Source organism: Myotis myotis, unplaced genomic scaffold, assembly GCF_014108235.1.
Source record: "Myotis myotis isolate mMyoMyo1 unplaced genomic scaffold, mMyoMyo1.p scaffold_m19_p_8, whole genome shotgun sequence".
In the NCBI taxonomy this organism is placed as follows: domain Eukaryota; kingdom Metazoa; phylum Chordata; class Mammalia; order Chiroptera; family Vespertilionidae; genus Myotis; species Myotis myotis.
Window position 1 is genome coordinate 83,002,212 of NW_023416390.1, and position 21,431 is coordinate 83,023,642.

The window sequence follows — 21,431 nt, forward strand, 5'->3', positions numbered from 1 at the left end:
GCCATGGATTTCTTAGCATTAATTTTGTATCCTGCTACATTGCCGAATTCATTTATTAAGTCTAATAATTTTTTGATGGAGTCTTTAGGGTTCTGTATGTACAGTATCATGTCATCTGCAAATAAGGACAGTTTTACTTCTTCTTTTCCAATCTGGATGCCTTTTATTTCTTCTTCGTGTCTGATCGCAATGGCTAGTACTTCCAGTACTATGTTGAACAGGAGTGGTGAGAGGGGGCATCCCTGTCTTGTTCCTGTTTTTAGGGGGAATGGTTTTAGTTTTTGCCCATTGATTATGATGTTGGCTGTGGGTTTGTCATATATGGCTTTTATTATGTTGAGGTATGATCCCTCAATTCCTATCTTGCTGAGAGTTTTTATCAAGAAAGGGTGTTGGATTTTGTCAAATGCTTTTTCCGCATCAATTGATATGACTATGTGGTTTTTCTCTCTCAATTTGTTTATGTGATGTATCACATTTATTGATTTGCGGATATTGTACCATCCTTGCATCCCTGGGATAAATCCTACTTGGTCATGGTGTATGATCTTTTTGATGTACTGCTGGATCCGATTTGCTAGGATTTTGTTGAGGATTTTGGCATCTATGTTCATGAGGGATATTGGCCTATAATTCTCTTTCATTGTATTGTCTTTATCTGGTTTTGGGATTAGGGTGATGGTGGCTTCATAGAATGAGCTGGGAAGTGCTCCTTCCTCTTGGATCTTTTGACATAGTCTGAGGAGGATAGGTTTTAGGTCTTCCTTGAATGTTTGGTAAAACTCCCCTGTGAAGCCATCTGGCCCCGGGCTTTTGTTTGCTGGAAGCTTTTTGATTACTGCTTCGATTTCCTCCATAGTTATTGGCCTATTGAGATTTTTAGATTCTTCCTGGTTAAGTTTTGGAAGGTTGTATTTATCTAGGAATATGTCCATTTCCTCCAGGTTGTCTAGTGTGTTGGAGTAGAGTTGTTCATAGTATTTTCTAACAATCCTTTGTATTTCTATGGGGTCTGTTGTTATTTCTCCTCTTTCATTTCTGATTTTGTTTATTTGGGTCCTCTCTCTTTGTTTCTTGGTGAGCCTGGCTAGAGGTGTATCAATCTTGTTTATCCTTTCAAAGAACCAGCTCTTGGTTTTGTTGAGCTTTTGTATTTTTTTTTTTGGTCTCTATGTCATTTATCTCTGCTCTGATCTTTGTTATTTCCTTCCTTCTGCTTACAGTGGGCTTTTTTTGTTGCTCTCTTTCTAATTCTTCGAGTTGTAGAGTTAGGTCATTTATTCTCATTGTTTCTTGTTTCTTGCAGTAGGCTTGTAGAGCTATGAACTTCCCTCTCAATACTGCTTTTGCTGTGTCCCATAGGTTTTGGATTGTTGTGTTTTCATTGTCATTTGTTGCCATGATGTTTTTTATTTCTTCTTTGATCTCACTGGTGACCCAGTCGTTGTTTAATAGCATGCTATTTAGTCTCCATGTGTTTGATTTTTTTGGATTGTTTTTGTTGTAGTTGATTTCCAGTTTTATGCCTTTGTGGTCTGAGAAGATACTTGATATGATTTCAATTTTCTTGAATTTGAAGAGACTTTGTCTGTGACCCAATATATGGTCTATCTTTGAAGATGACAAATGTGCACCCGAGGAGAATGTATATTCTGTTACTTTGGGGTGAAACGTTCTGAAGATGTCAATTAATTCCATCTGATCTAGTGAGTCATTTAGGATTGATGTTTCTTTGCTGAGTTTCTGTTTAGAGGATTTGTCCAGTGGAGATAATGGGGTGTTAAGATCCCCTACTATGATTGTATTGCTGTCAATCTCTCCCTTGATCTTCTCCAGAAGATTTCTTACATATTTGGGTGCTCCTATATTGGGTGCATATATATTTACCAGAGTTATTTCTTCTTGTTGGACTGCTCCCTTTAGTATTATGAAGTGGCCTTCTTGATCTCTTTTTATGTCCTTCACTTTGAGATCTAATTTGTCAGATATAAGTATTGCTACCCCGGCTTTTTTTTCACTTCCATTGGCCTGAAAAACCTTTTTCCATCCCTTCACCATCAGTCTGTGTGCGTCTTTTTTTGTGAGGTGGGTTTCCTGTAGACAGCAGATATATGGGTCATGTTTTCTTATCCACTCATTTACCCTATGCCTTTTGACTGGGGAATTTAATCCATTTACATTTAAAGATATTATTGATAGAAACTTGTTAGTCGCCATTTTTGTTCTTTACCGCTGCGTTCCTTCTTTGTTTCCTGTTTTTTCTATTTACAGCAGACCCTTTAGCATTTCTTGAATTGCTGGTTTGGTTGTAATAAACTCCCGTAGACCGTTTTTGTCTGTGAAGCTCCTGATTTGACCCTCAATTTTGATTGATAGCCTCGCTGGGTATAGTATTCTTGGATTCAGACCCTTCCTTTGCATGACTTTGTATATTTCATTCCAATCCCTTCTTGCCTGATGTGTTTCTGTTGAGAAATCGGTCGCTAGTCTGATGGGGGATCCTTTGTAGGTAACTTTCTGTCTCTCTCTGGCTGCTTTTAAGATTCTGGCTTTGTCATTGGTGTTTGCCAATTTAATTATTATGTGCCTTGGTGTCGGTCTTTTCGGGTTCATTTTGTTTGGGACTCTGTGAGCTTCTTGGATTTGTGTGAGTTTTTTCCTCCCTATATCAGGGAAATTTTCTGTTACTATTTTTTCAAACAGGTTTTCTATTCCTTGCTCAGTTTCCTCTCCTTCTGGCACCCCTATTATTCGGATGTTGTTTCGTTTAGCATTGTCCCATAGTTCTCTTAGGCTTTCCTCCTGCTTTTTAATTTTTTTTTCTAGAAGCTGTTCTGTTTGGGTATTTTTTTCTACCTTGCCTTCTAGCTCGCTGATGCGGTCCTCTGCTTCTTCTAGTCTACTGTTGATGCTTTCTATTGAGTTCTTTATGGCAGTGATGTCGTTTTTCATTTCTTCTTGGTTTCTCTTCATTTCCTCTTGGTTCTTCTTCATTTCCTCTTGGTTCCTACACATATTGTTGAATTGGTCTTCCATTATTTTCATCCACCTTATGGCCATTACTCTGAATTCTTTCTCTGACAGGTTGCTTGCCTCCATTGCCTCCATTTCGTTTACTTCCTTTTCTGATGATGCCTGTTTTTCTTTCATATTTGGGTTGGTTCTTTGTTTCACCATGATTTCTCTTCTCAAGGTGTTTGGTTATGTAGTTCTCTCTCTGCTGCGCTGATTCAAAGGCACAAAATATAACACAACAAGGCACAACGTACAAGGCAACAAACTCAATGCATTCACGATATTAATAACCCCAAATAAAGGTGACCCCCTGAGCGAAGAGAATTAGGGGATAAAGAAGAAAAAAGAGAAAAAGATTAAAGAGAAAAATAAAAAACAAAAAGGAGTGCCGAAATGAGATTGGGAAAAGGGAGAGAAGAAAAAAACAAAAAGACAAAAAAAAAAAAGTAAGAGAATGAAATAGAGGTGGGGAAGAGGCTATTTGTATGGGGAGAGCGAGGGATTGGAAATTAGATATATAAGTAGGGTGAAATTTAGACAGTGGGTAGAAAGAAGGAATAGGTAAAATCCAAAGCAGGAATAGGGTAAGAGAAACAGGACAACAAAAGGGAAAAAGTGAGGAAGAGAGTTTTGGCTTAAGGGTAAATGTGAGCTAGAGAGAAATGATGCTAAAGGAACCATGAGAATAGTGTGTATAACACTAATCCCAAAATAAAATAAAGAAAAATAAAAAAATAATAATAAAAAATAAAATGACACTTGAAAAAATGGTAAAAGGATAGCAATAATACTGGTTAAAAAAATGTAGTAATTAAAAAGGTAAAATCAAGTGATGAAAAAAATTAAAAAAAAATAAAATAGGTTCTTAATGAAATGGTGAAAAAAGAATTAAAAAATATATATATATATATAAAAATATTCGGAAGTGAAGGTGCTTCAGATCTTCCACTCTTCTTTTTGGCACGCCTCAGTCCTGCCAGGCATTCAGGGGAGTGTTGAACTTCCCTGCGATACACTGTCCCTCCGTGCAGTAAACCACAGACCTGATTTTAAGGCAGCTTGTATTTGTTTACCAGACTGCCTTTATTTGTGATCGCAGAAGAGACAGTTCGTGGCTCTGCCTCTGGGTGGCAGTGTGTCTGGATTGACCTCCGAGGCTATAAGTCCTCTCTATCAGTAGGGTTTTGTTTTGGTTTTTTTTCCTCTATGGTATTTGGCACTGATTCGGGAAAGACCACTGCCCAGAGCTGGTTCCTTGCCACTGCCCGCTGTTTCCCAGGCTCCCCAAAAAGAACTTTCCCCTACAGGCTCTGCGAATGACCCCAACTGGGGAATCCCATGCACTGGGTTTAATAATCAAATGCACGGATCTAAGGGGAACTGTAACAAGAGCCTGATAGTTGTGCGAATTCGCAAGCCTCCACCTTCCAAGTCTGTGCACAGTCTCCGCGCGCAGTCTCCGCGCGCCCACTCGCCCCTGGCACCAAGCAGCCAGCAGATTGGCAAAGTCCAAGGCTGCTCCTTTACATCCAGTCCAACTATGGGCTCATTTTTCACGTTCCCTTCTGCCAGGAGCCCTGTGGGGCCCCTTCCCCACTCGCGGGTCACGCTGGTCCCAACGGCTGCAGACTCTGTGGGGCGCAGATTCCGCCCCGCGTGCGCGAGCTCGGTCCTCCCTCCAACCCGAACTGCTAACCGCACCTTTAGGGGATGTCCAACCTTTCCGTGAGAAGAAGCAGTGCTCGTCTGAGTTCAGGCAGTCATGCTGCTTGCGATCCCTTGTTTCCAGGTTAGTAGCTGGTCTCTGGATGCCGGCAACAACCACCCAAGATGGCGCAGTCTCCGCTGCTTAGCTGGCGCACCAGGAGAGGCTTCAGCCGCAGTCTCCAACCGTCCTTTTTTTCCTGGGGGTTCTCGATCTTTCCTAGCTGCAGACAGTCTCTCAGCTGAAAATCCTCTGCCTATTCAGGCTGCATGTTACCCGTTTCAGCTGCTCACCCTTATCTGTTCCAGGACAAGGCACAGGACACGTCCGTTTATACCGCCGCCATTTTCCTTCTCCTATAAATATTGCTTTCTAATCTTTTAAAATTATTACCTCAATGTATTGTTATGACTATATTGTCATATTGCCTGTAGGTACATATATAGGCTGAAAGAGCGAGGAGTACGCCCTCCACCTTGCCCCAGGGTAAGGGCTACGCCCTCCACCTTACCCCAGGGTAAGAGCTACGCCCTCCACCTTGCCCCAGGGTAAGGGCTATGCCCTTCATCTTAACTTGGCCATGTGCTCAGCAAGCTTCTTCCCGGAAGATAGTCAAGGGAAGTGCAAGCCATCACTATGACCACATCCTGTGTACTCGTGCCTGGCCAATCAGCAGGGCCCACAGTCCTTTCTCCTCCCCTTACCCCAAACCCCTATAAAACCTCTCTCCACACAGAGTTTTCTCTCTCTCGGCCACTGGAGCTTACCGTTGCATCGGTGAGTGTGGCAGGGGAGCCAAACCTAGGTTTGAAATGAAAGACTCTTTGCTTTTGCATCGGACTCGCTGGCTCCCTGTGGGTTCTTGGGAATCATGAAATCTGGGCACAACATAGGCCACAGTCATAGAGGCTGAATTAATGGACCAAAAGGTGTGTGGGCTGGTAATTTTCTTTGATTTTTTTCCAAATTTCCCCTTATAAGTGTTTTGCCAATTTATGCTAGCAATGTTGAAGGAAACTCTTCTTCATACACTCATTAGAGAGTATCACCAAACTTTGTGATTGCAAATCAGATGAAAAATGTCCAGGCTGTTTTGCAAGTAGAATTTTCTCTGTTTGTGTGGGTACATTGGAAAAAGGGATGAGTGAAGTCCAGGGCAGGATGAAGTAGGACAGAAACCCCTCTCTCATCTCTCACTCCCTCCCCCACCTCAGTGTACCACTAAATCCTCCTTTTTTTAAATCTCCAATTAAGAGTTTTTAAAGGAAGCTTCTCTGATCCTCAAGCTAAACCAGATGCTTCCTTAACACTCATCAGCACCATGTATTTTCATTACTACATCTCATAAATATTTTCATTTACATATGTGTGTCTTATTTAAAAACATCTTTTTTTTCTCCCCCAGCTGGAAAGTTCTATTAAAGTGGGGGTTATATCCGACTTGTTTAAATCTTTATCTCTAACAGGTCCACTTATACCTTAATAAATATTTGTGGAATGAATGAGAAAATAGGTGAGTAGGTCACATTACTAAAAGTCAAACTGGGATCTGCCAGATGAGCTTGTTTAAGTCTCAGAAATTAATATCCTATGTGATAAAGCCATGGAAATATCTACATGAAATTTTGGATTACAATTTTTTTAATTTCCATAAAGTCATATATTGAATATATTGGCCAGCTTTTCCCATCCCTCAGTGGCATTCTCTCCCAGTGACATTCATCTTTTAGTGATTTGGATTTTCCATAATGGCTCTGCTCTGGGACAACATTCCATTTAAAAACACTCTAGGGTAAGATGTGTCATGGCTTCGTGGAGAGAATCCAGGTACTAAGCTCTGATTAAGGGACCAGACTTCCATGGTGAGATTTTATATTTCCCATTACTACACCAGACTAGTCTGTCTAGGGAGAATGATGACTCAGTCTTGATTGAAATTATTTTCATCTGCTTAATTATTTAATCAACAAAATAGTGATGCGAAAGAACGCACATGCAATCTAAATGGTGGTTTCCGTGGCAGAGCTGCTGAGCATAAAAATCAGCCCATAACTCAGACCTAACATCCACATTTGGGCTATAACTTTTGACTGCCTACTAATACTTAATGTTGTTACTAATTTAGATCATCCAAACCCTCTGGCCTTCGAAGGGTTCTTTCCCCATTCATTGTCTCCTAACCAAAAATCAAAACCGGAGCTGAGCGTTCAGCAGCACAAGTGTTTATTCAGTGGCCTGAGAATGGAGAAGCAGGAGTCAGACTCACACATCAACTTCCTGTCTAAGAGAAGAATGGGGAAGATTACTAGTATTATAGGGGTAAAATAAAGAGTTTTCCGGGAATGGGCTGGTCTCTTCCCAGAACTGAGGTGCCACCCCTTTTCTTTCCTTACATGTGGTCTGAGTTGGATCTGTCCTGGCACCGGTCGGTGTGTCATTTGGTTTGTTAATGTATTATAATTAGGGAATACGGAAGTTCAGGGTCTCCTGCAGGTCAGATCCAGCATCATCTTGGTTCAGGCCGACTCTGACCCTCTTTTGTATTTTAGCCCTCTTCCTTCTCTGGTTTTCCCTATAACTAAATGGAAGCATAAATACCCAAGGTTTCAACAGCCTGTGGCCTACAGCCATAGTGACAATGTGACTTTATTACTTCTGAGATGGTTTCCTGTTGGACCTTTGGGTTCCTTGATTCTGCAGGCCAGTGGGCCTGACTGTACTACACAATGCTCTCCTTGATAGGAAATGCAGGGCAGGGGTGGAGAGGGGCAGGGGTGATATTTCTTGTTCCCTACAGTTTATAACAGATCCCAATGAGGTGATAATGCTACCTTTTTAATTTAACATATTTTTTATTGCAACACACTGTCTCTTCCCACCCCAAACCAATAACAAATAATCTTGGACCATTTTATGTCATATAAATGGCCAGGTAAGTGTGGCCTGACATGGACAGAGCTTTGGAAATAAGGTTCATATAACTTCATTCATCTTTTAGGATTTGCCACATCAGATTTTGTAGATGCTTTTTGGAATTTAATGGGTTTATGAGTTTGTTGCTCCTTGGTCTGCCCCATCATGAAGTTCTTCACATTTCATTGCCAACCCTCACTGGGTGTCATCCTTCTGGACCCCTAGCCATCTGTGTACATTAGGGCCTAGGGGTCCTAACCCATAGAGCTTGGGAGCTGTGCCCTTGAGGTCCAAGGTCTCTTTTAAATGGCTCAAAATATGGTTAGATAGCTTTCCTTTCTTTACTTCTCACTTTCATTTGTCCTCTCCTCTTCCACTGTTTCTTTCCTCTGAGCTACCACCTCTTATTGTATTGTCACAGTTTAAGCAGTAAAGTACTCCTATGTGTAATGTCACTCTCTGGCTGCATAACTGCTAATATATATTTGCATAGTTGCATCTGCTTTGCTTCTTTTATAACAGTAATTGCCATACTGATTTTATTATTTGCATGTTTTCTTAGTCTCGCTCCATAGGTCTCTTTCACTCATGAGATCAGGGGCTATGTCTGCTATCTTCATTGATGTATCCCTATCAATTATCGAGGGCCTGCCATAGAATAGTGCTAAACAAATATTTGCTGCATGAGTAAATCCTCACATTTTGCTCAATTCCCATCCCTCTCTATTCCCCATTGTTGGGACCCAAGTGTTAATTATGACAGTCACTCTTTGCAAAACCCTCTACAGATCAGCCAAATGTTCTTATGGCAGCCATGCTCTAAAATGAGCATCTTTGTATCTAATACTTCTGGGGTCTTAGTGGGGCTTGAATAGTCTTGGAGAAAAAGCAATCTACTGAAATGAAACTCACCCGTATCTGTTAGGGATCTTTGATTGCTCTGTTAATTTTTACAAAAACAAAAAATCTTGACAGACTGTCGGGTCATTTCTAGACTCATGTATGGAGACTCATATACAAAGGTAGCATAGGGTGGCTGCTCATGAGTCTTTATTATCATTGTTGTTGGATTTGATTGAAGCTTCCCTGCTTTGAATTACTTGAAAAAGAGTGGGTTCCTGAGACATGACTATGAGGCCAAAAAGAGAAGTGGATCAAGCCTTATCAGACCAGGAGGAGCGACATTTTGGGGCAGAGGAGGCCTTGTAGCATCTTTAAATCATGGTATGTTAATAGTCATTGCTTCTGTCTATGCATAGGATGGATCCAGGCAGCAGTTTGTAGGAAGTCTATGTTCTAAATCATCCAGATTACACGAAGTGACTTGCCTACAAATGGTGCTCATTAAGCTTGTTGAATGAGTGGCCAAGTGTTGGTTGGGCCTCTTGCTCTTATAAGTAGGTACAAGCCTCCAGAAATAACTACATGAGGGGCTTGTTACGCATCATCATGCACCAGTGTCTTGCTTGCTTCCTTAGAACCCCTGAGATTAAGGACAGCAAGTGCTGCCCTGACACCCGGGTGTGTGGAGAGCAGCACTTAGACTCACTTTTCTTTAAAAGGAAGCAGTTGGCTTTGCACCTCTGCAGCTGTAAGTTCTTAAATTACTCCTTCTGAACACATTTAGGCAGTGTGACCAGCAACTGAAAGGGACAAGAAAATGAAGGAGAGCTTTGTGTTACATGCTTTCCATTCCCTTCTTTCTGTGGCTCTTTCAAGAGTTGTATGGAAAGATCACTGAGTCTGAAAGGCATAATTTTTGACATGCCAACCAATTAGAAATGTAACTAAATCCTGTGGGGTTGTTGTAATTACTGAAATGGTGGGTGTCTAGACAAGTCTTTATTGTGATTTCTGCAAAAAATGGAAAGGTTATGTGGCTTTGCTGAAGGTTTCTGTTTTATCATCTAGGATTTTTTAAATTATTTAAAAACATATGGTTAAAAATCTCTAATATAAAAATTTCATTGTGGAAGCATGGAGGCATGGAATAGACTGACATATTCAAGGTGGGGCTTGGGGGAATGAGAATAGATAAACCAAAGAACGTATATACTTATATTAATAGTTCATGGACACGGGCAATAAGGTGGTAAAGACCTGGGGGGAGGGTGGTTAGGGGCTGGGAGGAGGGAGAGAAGGAGGTGGGGGGAATAGGAGACATCTTTGATACAATCAACAATATATTTTTTTTAATTTTCACTGTCATGGGTCCAAAATTTTATATTGATTTAGTTCATAATTTGATCATACAATTGATCTGGTTTATGATTGGTCATTAATGTGTGAGTGGACAAAAACCTCTCTGACTTTCTTGGTTCTTAGTGAGAAATTGTGGGTATTCATTTTTGTGCAGTATAGGAACCATTACGTCAAGGAAAGATGAGGAAGTGGCCTGAAGGAACATCAAGTTTAGATGCCAATGCGAAGGTAGAATTAGTCCGTGATTTTGCCACTTGGTAGAAAGTGGGTGTTTTTGTTTTGTTTTGTTTTTATGTTAACAAACTGGGATTTATCATTCAGAAACCACCAAAGCCCTTAGTGCTTGCATCAGTGATGCTTCTATAGAAGGGTTCGAGGCACCTGGGCATCATCAGAAACAGAATTTATTAAATTCTGCAATATTCCTTGTCCCTTACAGTTAATATATGTAGGCCAAAAGGATAAAGCTAAATTTCCATGGACAGCAATGGCCATACTATTCACCCTAGATTTATTCTTTCAACAAATGTGTACTGAACACCTATTATGTTCATCACACACACACACACACACACACACACACACACACACACACACATTCATCACACAAGGCAACTAGTACTCAAAGTGAACATTGTTTTTCTTTATTGCTCACCTTATATGTTTTGATCCTTTTCTTCACTGTATCTTGGACCTCATTCTCCAAACTTGTTCTGATTTCCTGAATCCTGATCTATTAGTGTATTAGTATATAATGTTTAAAAAGTAAAAACTTTTTCTGTAAATAGTTTCCAACTTATTACTTACACTAGAGGCCCAGTGTACGAAATTCATGCACTTGGTTGGGGGGAGCTCAGCCTGCGCTATGCCCTCTCACAGTCCGGGAGCCCTCAGGGGATGTCCGACTGCCACAGAGGTGGGAGAGGCTCCCGCCACCACTGCTGTGCTTGCCAGCTGTGAGCCTGGCTTCTGGCTGAGTGGCGCTCCCCCTGTGGGAGCACACTGACCACTGAGGGGCAGCTCCTGCGTTGAGTATCTGCCCCCCGGTGGTTAGTGTGCATCATAGCGACTGGTCATTTTGCCATTTGATTGATTTGCATATTAGCCTTTTATTATATAGGATAATATTTTGTCTACATACCAGGTTTCCTTCTAGAGACCACCTAAGTGTGAGTTGAGACTTATTTTTTTCAAATAACTAAGACTGTATTAAAATGTTATTATCGGAGAGACTCATATAGACTAACATATTGTAAGCCTAAATTGAATATATTTGGTCCAAAAAGAAATAAATGAGTTTTAACCATTTATTTTTTATTAGTGTAAACACATTTGCTTTCTCCTTAAAGCCTCAAATAAACTAACTTGTACTTTATGGGCAAATATTATGAGCATATCTTAGAATTTGTTTAAATGTAATTTAGATATGCTATTTTTGTTTTTTAAAGCTTTAAAATATAACATTCAAATAGGTACTTTGCTTTAAAATAAAATTATTTTGCAGTTTTTTTATATTAAACTAGGAGTCATTTTTCAGAAATCAAATGGTATATTAAAATTAATATGGGTAAATTATAAATGGTAGTTAAAAACAAGATAGATCATAAAAAAGACAGAAATAGATTGAAATAAAACTTTCAATCCAGAGGAAACAGGAAAACTAAAGAAAAAAAAAACAGTTAATAAGCACAAAAAAATATTTGACTGTAGAAGTTAGACTAAGATAAATGTGGGGATTAGAATGTAGAATAGAATAAGAGTATAATTTTATATGACAATAAAGAAATAGTACAATAATATAAGTTGAGAGGAAAAAAGCAAAAGAAATGGCTTAAAGCTATTTCAAGCATAAAACTCAATAAAATAGAAAACCGTAGTGTGCAAGAAAGACAGGGTTATGTGTTGCTTTCTTCTTTTATATCCTCTTTTTTTTTGTGGTGAAGAGGTCAGCTTTGTTCTATTAATTGCTGAAATGTGAATTTATCAATTTCTCCTTATAGATCAGTTCATTTTTGCTTTATATTTGACCTGATACCTCTGTAACCAATCTAATTAAAGACATTTGTTTTGTACTTTGTAATTGCAAACACTTAAAAAAATTTTATCTCTTTTTCTTTTCTGCTTTAAATGGCTTGTTTGTTTTAAGGTGCTGATATAGTTGTTTTTGTGGGGGGTTTTTGAACCATTTAGGCTGAGGAAGAGAGGACTTACTAGTATTGGTGCACAGAATTCATATTGGAGATAAAATCCACAAAATACAAATATTATTTAAATTCATGTATAACAAGGATATTTTGTTTCATCTAGCATATTCTTATTGGCTGAAAAATAAAAATGTGAGTTATTGTTTACTGAGATCAGGAATATTGTAGGGCAAGAGGGCAAAGGAGAGAGGAATAAGGATTCATTTAAGTCTTATAAATCTATTAGATATCTAAGTGGAAATGTCGAGGGAGATAGATGGATATATGAGTTGGGAGTTCCCTGGAAAGGTCTGACCTAGAGGTATGAATTTACAAGTGTTAGCATAAGATGCTATTTGTCCAAGTAACTGGATTGGAAACACCAGGGAATAAGTGTAGATAAAGCAATAGTTCAAGGACTGAGCCTTGAATCACTTTAACATTTAAAGCTTGAAAGATCAGGGGAGTCATTCCCAGAGAGGTTAGAAAACAATCAACAGAGTTCTGTTTTATGCCCTGGCCCATTTGGCGCAGGTAGTTCAGCATTGTTCCATGCACCAAGAGGTCACCTGTTTGATTCCCAATTAGGGCTCATGTCTGGGTTTTGGACTCAAACCCCAGTAGGAGGCATGTAGGAGACAGGTGATTGATATTTCTCTCCCTCTCCCTTCTCTCTCTCTCTCACATCAATAAAAACATATTTTTTTAATGAGAGAGGGTGAGTTATTTTCTAGAACCCAACTTAAGAAAATATTTCAAGAAGAGAAAGCAATCACATGTGGCAGGGTTACTGATTGCTCAAGTAAGATGAGGAATAGAATTTTTCCTTTTTTAAGGTTTTACTTTTTTAATGAGGAAATCATGATAACAAGATCTGTATTGGTGGAGTGGTCGGTAGGAAAGACTTGATGACATCAACCCTGTCTTTTAGTTCACCAGTTCTCTCTTCACTCATTCTCAATGGCTGTTCTTGCATCAGCAACATCTGTATCACCAAGGGTCTTGCTAGAAAAGAACATTTCTGGGCCCCAACCTGGACCTGTTGCATCAGAACTCTGACACTGAGCATCTGCCATGTGTGTTTAACGAGCTCTCCAGATGATTCTGATGTAAACTGAGGTTTGAGAACTACTCCTCTTAATGGATATCAGCACATTCTCTCAGAAAAGCTGTGACATCAGTACAGTTCATGCTTACTCTTCCAATTTTCTGCTTCTTAAGAATATGCTATTATATTTTACTTTGATTTTCTATATGACTTGTAGCACATGTGTTTTCAGGACAATGAGTGTGTGTGTGTGTGTGTGTGTGTGTGTGTGTGAATGTGCATGTGGGTGTGGAGAGATAGAGAACTATATATAGAATGTGTGTACATATATAATATATGTGATATTTATCCTATTGTAATATCTGTTTTAAATATTCTAATTAATTTAGAACTTAAAGAAAAGATGCAAATCAAAACCCCCTTTGCAGCCTCCCCTAATGTTAACACCTTATATAACAACTAGAGGCCCAGTGCACAAAAATTTGTGCACTCGGCGGGGAGGGGGGAGCCCTCAGCCCGGCTTGTGCCCTCTCACAGTATGGGACCCCTCGGGAGATAATGACCTGCTGTCTTAGGCCTTCTCCGGGGTGGCACAGGGCAGGCCCAATCCCTAGGTGCAGCCCCTGGTTGGGCTCAGAGCAGGGCCGATTGGGGAGTTGGGGCACCTTCCCCTGTCATGCACAGAGCAGGGCAGATTGGGAGGTTGCAATGCCACCCTCAGTCACGCTCAGGGTAGGGCCGATTGGGGGGTTGGGGCACCGCCCCCTGTCACACTCAAGGCAGGGTTAATGGGGAGGTTGCGGCACCACCCCCTGTCATGCACACAGCAGGGCCCATCAGGGGGGTTGGGGCTCCATACCCTGTCATGCACAGAGGAGGGTCAAACAGGGGGTTGGGGAGCTCCCCCCTGTCACTCACAGAGTAGGGCCAATAGGGGAGTTGGGGCACCGCCCCGTGTCACACTCAGGGCAGGGCGGATCAGGGGGTGGGGGGGGGCCACCCTCTATCACCCACAGAGCAGGGCCAATCAGGTGGTTGGGGCACCGCCACTCTCACACTCAGGGCAGGGCCAATGGGGATGTTATGGCTCTACCCCGTCACACACAGAGCAGGGCCCGTGGCGGGGGGGTGGGGGGGGCACCGCACCCTGTCACACACAGAGCAGGGCCGATCAGGGGGTTGAGGCGCCGCACCCTGTCACACACAGAGCCGCAGGGCAATCAGGGCGTTGGTGAGCACCCCCCTATCAGGCACAGAGCAGGGCTGATCAGGGGGTTGGGGCACCTTCCTCTGTCACGAACAAAGCAGGGTGGATAGGGAGGTTGTGGCCCCACCCCCTGTCACACACAGAGCCACAGGGCGATCAGGGGGTTTGGGCGCTGCCCCCTGTCACACTGATCCCAGTGCCAGGAGGCCTCTCTGCTCCGCTGATCCCGGTGCTGGGAGGCCTCACGGCTCTGCTGATCCTGGTGCTGGGAGGCATATTACCCTTTTACTATATAGGATAGAGGCCTGGTGCATGAGTGGGGCTGGCTGGTTTGCCCTGAAGGGTGTCCTGGATCAGGGTGGGGGTCCCCACTGGGGTGCCTGGCCAGCCTGGGTGAGGGGATGATGGCTGTTTGCAGCTGGTCACACACCCTTCAGGGTGGGGGTCCCCCCTGGGGTGCCTGGCCAGTCTGGGTGAGGGGCTGAGGGCTGTTTTCAGGCTGACTGAAGCTCCCAACTGCTCCTTTCTTTCTTTTTTTTTTTTATTCTGGGCCAGCTTTAGCTCTGGCTCCAGCTCTGAGGCCTCTGCTGCTGAAAGCAGGTATCTGGTTTGTTTGGGTTCTATAATCGAAACAATGTATAACTCCAGCTCTGAGATCCCGGGCTTGCTGAAAGCAGGTTTCAGGGGTTTTGTTTAGCTTCTATATTTGTTACAATGTTTCTTAAACTGCGAGCTCAGAGGCCGGCAAGGCAGGTGGGGAACATTGGAGTCCTCCGTCACTGAAGCAAGCAAGCCTCATGTTAGTTTCAAGCTGCCTGGCTGCCGGCTGCCATCTTGGCTGGCAGTTAATTTGCATATCACCCTGATTAGCCAATGGGAAGGGTAGCGGATGTACGGCTAATTACCATGTTTCTCTTTTATTAGATAGGATAACGCAATGATCAAAGTTAGGAAATTAACATTTGTACAATACTGCTAACTGAACTACATTCTGTATTCTTATTTTCCCACTTTTCCTACTAATGTTCTGTTTCGGTTCTCGGATGCAATCAGGATCTCACATTGCATTCAGTTGCTCTCTCCTTAGTTGCTTCAAACCTATGTGAGTTCCTCAGTTGGTCCTTATCTTGTAGGACCTTGACACTTTTGAAAAGTACTGGTCAGTTATTTTGTTGAATGTTCCTCAAGTTGTCTGATAATTTCCCACAATAGAATGTGGTTAAAGAGTTTTGACAAGAACAGCACAGATGTTCCCCTTTCTGAACGCATTTTCAATTTTAGGACATTCAAAAGTTGCACTTTGGTTGTGACTTGTTTCACTGTATTAAAATCCATTCACTCAGTCTCTGGAGTATACTTTTATTACACAAACTCATTCTAGGTTAATCTTTACTACCTGCTCTCCAGAATTTATTTTAATATTGACAATGTAAAGTAGTTTCCAGCAGATCTAAAGAAAATGCAGCACAAAACCTAGGTACTTTGACAGGTAAATACAGTTAAGAGTAATAGAGTTCCAGTAAGTTAAGAATGGTCCCTCAGGAATCTCTCTGTTCTCCCTTTGCAAGTGATGAGAGGGATCAATGCTAATTCTGCTTGAAAATTGTTCCACCTTATTCTAAGCATTAAGACAGATATTGATTTCTCTGGCTGGCTTGCACTACCTCTTCCCTAAATAGGCATTTCCCATCTCAGAGTCCAGGGCAGGAATGCATCCTGGGGCAATGGACGTGGAAGGTCACAGTCTGATTTAACTGCAGATCACTTGACTCTACTCAGGCACAAGCATTTCTGCACATTATTCAGCCTCCCTTACCAGTTGACAACACTGTTTTGTAGGAAACACCTTAAAGTACTTAAATGTTTTAACTTACTTGGCCTCTCCTTTGTGCAGTTAACTTTTAGGGACCTTCTTACAGGAGTTGAGGTGGGTAGGGCTGTATAATTTTGAAGACTTGGACTCTTGGGTTTGATGTCAGGCATTACCCACCCCTGAATAGGACAGAATTTCAAGAGTGAGACAAACCAGATCCCAATTATTGCAACTCTCTGTCCTACCTTAATGTCAACCAGCCTGTCAACACTGCTCCTTAGTGCTCCCTGAAGGAGCTGGTAGAGCCAGGGCATTCTGCTTCATGGGCAGCAGCACTGAACCTGGCCTGTTCTGTAGTTTAGAATGCATATGTGCATGCTATTAAAAATGCTTATGAGACAGTAAGAGGGGCTTTTGTATATATGAAGCTAAGCATAAAGTTTGAGAATGAACATAAAGGTTTTAGTGGAAAACTCTTTGTTTTTAAACAACCAGAATTTGATAGGTTAGAACAGTGATGGTGAACCTTTTGAGCTCGGCATGTCAGCATTTTGAAAAACCCTAACTTAACTCTGGTGCCGTGTCACATATAGAAATTTTTTGATATTTGCAACCATAGTAAAACAAAGACTTATATTTTTGATATTTATTTTATATATTTAAATGCTATTTAACAAAGAAAAATCAACCAAAAAAAATGAGTTCGCTTGTCAGAGGTGACACATGTCATAGGTTCGCCATCACTGGGTTAGAAACTTATTGTGACCTGTAATCATACTTAATAAAATCTGGAATAATGTCTGGTAGATACTATCGTTTTTTAGTAACTTAGGGGCATGGTTAAAAAAAATCTCAAATAGCAACCCTATGTAATATTATCCTATCGAATAAAAGCGTAATATGCAAATTGACCATCACTCCAACACACAAGATGGCCACCCCCATGTGGTCAAAGATGGCCATTACAAGATGGTTGGCAGGGGAGGGCAATTGGGAGGGACCAGGCTTGAAAGGGAGGGCAGTTAGGGTCAACCAGGCCTGCAGAGGAGGGCAGTTTGGGGTACCAGGATGGCAGGGGAGGGCAGTTAGGGGCAACCAGTCTGGCAAGGGAGGGCAGTTAGGGGTGACTGGGCCAGCAGGGAAGGTCAGTTGGGTGTGACCAGGCCTGCAGGGGAGGGCAGTTGGGTAGGACCAGGCCTGCAGGGGAAAGCAGCTGTGGGTGACCAGGCCTGCAGGGGAGGGCAGTTGAGGGGGGGGGGACCAGGCCTGCAGGAGAGGGCAGTTAGGGGCAACCAGGCTGGCAGGGGAGGGCAGTTGGGGATGACCAGACTGGCAAGGGAGGGCAGTTAAGGGTGACAGGGCAAGCAGGGGAGGGCAGTTGGGTGTGACCTGGCCTGCATGGGAGGGCAGTTAGGGGTGACCAGGCCGGCAGCAGAGCAGTTAGGCATCGATCAGGCTGGCAGGGGAGTGGTTAGGAAGTGATCAGGCTAGCAGGCAGGCGAGCAGTTGGGAGCCAGCCGTCCTGGATTGTGAGATGGATGTTCCAGGTGGGATCGGGCCTAAATGGGCAGTCAGGGTTCCCAGATTAGAGAGGGTGCAGGCTAGACTGATGGACACACCCCCTCCCATGCACAAATTTCATGCACCGGACCTCTAGTCCTATATAATAAAAGGCTAATATGCAAATCAACCGAACAGCAGAAATACCGGTTGCTCTGATGTGCACTGAGCACCAGAAGGCAGATGTTCAATTCAGGAGCTGCCCCCTGGTGGTCAGTGCGCTCCCACAGGGGGAGCATCATTCAGCCAGAAGCTGGGCTCATGGCTGGCAAGAACAGCAGCGATGGCAGGAGCCTCTCCTGCCTCTATGGCAATGCTTAGGCCTGCTCCCCATGAGACATCCCCTGAGAGCTCCCAGACTGCGAGAGGGCGCAGGCTGGGCTGAGGGACCCTCCCCACCCCCCAAGTGCACAAAATTTGTGCACTGGGTCTCTAGTGCAAATATGAAAGAAATGAAGATATGCTTTTAGTTCTGACTGGAAAGAGTACATAATAAATTACTAAAACAAACACCAAGTTTCAGAGTAGTGAATGTTATATTAAATAAAACTTTTACATAAGAAGGAATAGCCACATTAATCTGAAGCCTTTGTAAGAGACAATCCTTTGTATAAGAATTTGATAAAAGTTATCTATTGGGAGGGGATGGAAGGGATGAGATAGGATAGTATGCTGTCATTTTTAGATTTTTGCAACATATAAATGGATTATTGGCTTATAGAAAAAAGTAAGTAAAATTTTTTAAATGACTTAGTATTATAAAACCAAACTCCAGCCCAGTGTAACATTACGTCTTCTCCTTCCTTCCTGTAGTGGAATTCCAGATACCTTTTAGACCAAGAGACCCCAGTGGAAATGAGGCATGATCTGCTCATTCACTATTCTTCCCACTTTGCGCTTTGAAAGAGTTATGATCTGTTTTTACTTGCCCTTACTTTCCACTTCTTATCCTCCCTGCTCTGGAGTTAGGAGATATGAAGAGCGATAGAAGAAATATCAGTGCTTTAGTTAGATAACTTGTCTGTCAGTTCTTTTCTCTCAGAGGTTACTGTGTTTCTGGCCAAACCTAGCTGGCCAGAGATGCCCTCTATGTGGCAGGTATCCAAATGCTAGCTCTCCGGGGAGAATATAGGTGAGTCCTTTGGGAAACCCTGTGAAGAGCCCTCTCTCCTCTAGCATTCTCTGACGTGGGAGACTCTGGCTTGACATTCATGACACTTCTATTCTCTGCAGAATACCTCCCTGCCTCTTGATGACGAGGTTCCCTTGCTCTTCCTCTTGAGTAGGATGCTTGCTGCACAATTCAAGATGTACTATCTCATCCATTGTCTCCTTGTCATACTGGAAACTGAGTCATCCATGCTAGACCAAAGGGTCACACCTCATCCAGTTTTTCTCAGTGGTCCCTTTTCTGCTGCTCATACAGGCTTAGAAGGCAGGTCAAGTCTACTGCATAAACAAACATCAAGTCAGGGAATAGATGTCAATCACCCGGTTTGAAGACAGTCCCAGTCTCTACAAATGAAATTTCTTGGAACTTCTCTCCCCTAATTTGTTGGCTACAAGCACCCTCTCATCTCTGTTTCGGGAAGGAGGGGGTGGCGGTAGGGCTCCAGCAGCTACAGATAGCCAATACTTTGTAATGATAATGCTTATATTCCCTCCAGCACTTCTAGTCTTCAGATACTGAATGGGATGTAGGATGGCAGTGTCTGAGATGGAGTAGCATAGCTTCTTTAATGGCCTTTCAAAATATCCTAAACATGCCAGTTCCCACGGATTGTTTGGGTTTCACTTTAGAGCAATGAGCACTTCATCCCTATGTCTTCACCACCGGTTTCTAGTCACCAATTCTGGAGCAACAGGAAATAGTTCAGTTAACAACCCAGATCAGATTAGCCCAAAAAGACTATATGCATTTAGTTTGCCTTTTCCGTGACAAAGCATGGTGCTGTGAAGATTGTCATAAATGCAGACTGAATGAAAGGATGAGAGGTAGGAAAGAAAGAAGAAAATGTAAGTACATGAGTGACATGGTGTTTTGGGGCTAGACCATTTTATAGAAGAATGCAAAAAAATGTTATTCCGAAGCATCACTTGAAATTAAACAGGTACATCTTACAGACAGTTGTAAGGACAGTAGCAGAGGATATGATGGCAGAAGGAAAGGAAGCATGCATTCCTATTGGCTGCTTTAGTGCTGCATTGCTTGCCTGTCAAACATTCCCAAATCTTAGTGCAATCATCACATTGGGCAATACGGTTTCCCAAATTCTGCATGTTTTTCATAATATTATATGAGACATACATAAAGTAAAACACAATATGGTATTCTAGAGAAAAAGAATAGAAGCACTGGGTTTTAGTCATTTTAAGTAAGTTTCCAATACAAAATTTAATGTGTGCAAATGTGCTAAATTTGCATAGATATTTTACCTGCTTTGAATTTTTTGTTATAAAACAAAGTAACCTGCCCTATCATCATTTTTAATCCATTTCCTACCAGGTCACTCTGAAGTTTCACCTGATCAGATCTGCCTCACAGTGACATTTGCAGCTACAGAGCCGCCACCCTGTCAGCCAGTGGGGAGGTCATCTATCCCAGGCAGCGAACTCAAGAGTCAAGAGAAAGCATCAGCCACTCAAGCAGATACCTCTTACATAGGCATTTCTTTAGAAAATGGTAACTTTTCAAGAGCCAGTTCTTGGGAGTTGCAAGTGCAGTATCATTTCACTAGCGGGTGATGGGATTAGCGACCTCAGTGGCCTCTTCCTCTGACATTGCATGTTAACAGACAAATTGAAGCTAATCAGAGTAGTAAGAATGGTTCCTAGTGAGACAGAGACAGTGCTTTTATTTGGATAAAGATCCTCACTGCTTTTTTTCTGGAATTCTCCATGGTTGCTCTAACCTACACTATTCTTTGTTTCTTTGAATAACTTTAAGTGCATATTCCTTTGTTCACCTTTTTTATTGAATTAAATAAAATGTAAATTGTAAATTTTGTTGTGATTTTTAAAAATTCATCTAAATCTTACCCGTTGAGACAGCATGGAGGGACCCGGAAAGTATTATGCTAAGCAAAATAAGCCAGTCAGAGAAAGACAAGTATCCCATGATCTCACTCATAAGTGGAATCTAATGAATAAAATAAACTGATGAACAAAATAAATGTAGAGAGATAGAGCACAGAGCAGACTGTCAAATCCCAGAGAGAAGGTGGGGGTTGGGCGGTGAGGGGGTGGGTAGGAAGAGATCAACCAAAGAATTTGTATGTATATATGCTTACCCAAGGACACAGACAATAGGGTGGTGAAGGCCTGGTGCAGGGGCTAGTTATAAGGGGTCAATGGGAGAAAAAAAAAGGACATAGTTAATACTTGAAACAATAAAGATTTTTTTAAAAAAATGCATCCAACCAACTTGGGTTGAGTGCTAGGTGCACAGTATTGACAGGTGAGCAAGATGATCCTCTAGTCAAAGAGGTTGCAGACTAAGGGGAGGACAGGCAAGGGAACCGGCATTGTGGGTAGACTGCGCTGTGAGTGCACTGGAAGAGTGCACTCAGACTGGGGAGTGAGGAAGCACATTCTATGGGAGACAATGCAGATCTGAGAGTCTTACCTCTACTTCCCATTTGATCCCAATATCCTTGAGCATCCAGAACAGAGGTTGACAGTGAAAATCTTTTAAGTGAATAGATAAATGAGGGAAGCATTATATTTTCTACACATAGTTTCCTAAGTGCCAAGGAAACTTTTTTATAAATCTGAAAGTTGAAAAT